The 1,940-nt window shown below is 38.7% G+C and overlaps 1 non-coding gene across 1 annotated transcript; it reads left to right on the top strand.

Moving 5' to 3' along the window:
- The first annotated feature begins 1,623 nt into the window (after positions 1 to 1,623).
- LOC146406972 (U6 spliceosomal RNA) lies at positions 1,624 to 1,730 on the top strand. The gene has a single exon (XR_014832506.1). It is a non-coding gene; the product is annotated as a U6 spliceosomal RNA (small nuclear RNA).
- Positions 1,731 to 1,940: the final 210 nt, after the last annotated feature.

The raw sequence follows: 1,940 nt of genomic DNA, 5'->3' as shown, positions 1-1,940 counted from the left end.
GGCTCACTCCTTTTCTCCAATCTTGAAGATATGTCTTATTGCAGCAGGAGGAAGATGCACAGACCCCATGAATAACCTATTTCCACAATCATTCCACTGTAAAGATGTTAATGCGCTTCTATGCCGAATGGATCCATTTAATAGGCAGAACAAGTTGGATATAAACTCTTTAATTGCTTTCAGCACACCGATTATCTTCCTGTGTCACCTATTGTATAATGCAAAAATGTTAACAAAAGCACTTACTGAAGACATTATTGGGAATTAAAAAACAAAGAACCATCAGTTGTCACTAAATATGCCTTTCATGTTCCCAAATGAAATGCATTTGCGCACTCAAGAAATAGGATAGAAATGTGCAGGCCTGCCATTGTCAGATGCGAACATCTTCATTAGATTTTGATCCAGCTGCTGCAAGATCTATAAAAAGAGCTATCAAAGCTGGCAACTCATTATTGGATATTTCAGGAAAACTCAAAAAAATCATCCCTAAACCTGCACTGATCTTTTCTGACAACTTCCCTGGCCGGACAGTTGATTTGGAAAGAACAGCATTAAAAAACCTCTGCCAAGTCTGCCCCTTGAAATGGTACCTCAAAGGACACAGTGCCTGCAGTTATTAAAAAGACACCACCATTACAGAGCCCACCTGTGTTCCTGGACTTTTGAGCTACAAATCTCTGCCTTTCAGCAGCCAAATCTCTCATTTTGACCCAAGTGAATCTCCTTAAAAGCATATAAGTGAAAGTAGCCAAACCTGGATCTTCATAGACCAAAACGGAAAGATTAATTTATGTGATGTCTCATAACATCTTTCTGGGTTGCAATAAATCTTCCCATGCATATCGGCAGTCAGCTCATTTCAAGCATGTTATTTTCTGCAGACACTGGCTGTTTTAAAAGAAGGAAAAGACTGATGAAGGGACCAACAAGGGAGAGAAAAAAGAAATAAAAAGAGGAGGAGAAAGTAATGGGAAAGAGAGTCTCGGATTCCAGGATGGCAATATAGAGGAGGTTATAGGAAGCAAACCATTAATGTCAAAATTAGCTACAATTCTTTCTTCTAATTCTGTTGAAATAGAAGAGATCCTACAAAGACCTGAACAGCATGCATATCAACCACAGTCCCTAGCATCTTGACATGGGGACCTCTTCAGTCAGGCCCAAGTCTCCAGAGGCTTCTGATGGATACCAAACCACTCACAGAAAACAGCTGTCAGAGATGGCACTGTCACTCATGAAAGACTCTCTCCCCAGGAGGTCTATACATCTCTCTATACATGACAAAGAAAAACACAAATTATGACCACTATTATTCAACCTCAGCCAAGAAGGAGGGCAGAACACATGGACCACTAACAAAATCTGCTTTAAAATTGTCTGCCTCTGCCTTTAACTTATGCACTATATCATCTATTTTACAGTCAAGAGTAAATTGAAATGTTCAAAATATTGATGTAACATCATATCCATTATTTGAATTAGGTACAGAGGCTCACTGGGGGATCAATTTGTTATATTTATATTGTTATTAAAACTATTACCCAAATCTAAATGCTCTTGAGACTCATATATTTTTCCTTGTGACTATCACTCCTAGCCCTTTAAAACATGACCTTTTCTGTGCTCACTCCCACAGCACATATCCTAAAATTGGAATGATACAGAGAACATGAGCATGGACTCAGCACAAGAAAGACCTGTAAATCCAGAAAGCATTCCATATTTTTTTTCGATCTAACAAAATAATAAAGTTTATTCATTTTTTTAAAAAAGCATTTTTAAAAAGTAACCTTTTCTGCAGTGCTCCAGCTATCATCTTCCCTCCTATCAACTGGCTTAGTCAACAGAATCAGAAGGATAAAAGAAGCAAAAGTTGAAGCCGACACCTCCCCCAACCAGAGTGGGATGTAGAGTTGGGAACCTACAGCAACTGGACA

This window comes from Sus scrofa, chromosome 1 (assembly GCF_054392235.1).
Source record: "Sus scrofa isolate SSC_HxYL_T2T_F1_AM1 chromosome 1, Sscrofa_HxYL_maternal_Yorkshire_Landrace_v2.0, whole genome shotgun sequence".
In the NCBI taxonomy this organism is placed as follows: domain Eukaryota; kingdom Metazoa; phylum Chordata; class Mammalia; order Artiodactyla; family Suidae; genus Sus; species Sus scrofa.
This window is presented reverse-complemented; position numbering and strand designations above follow the sequence as displayed.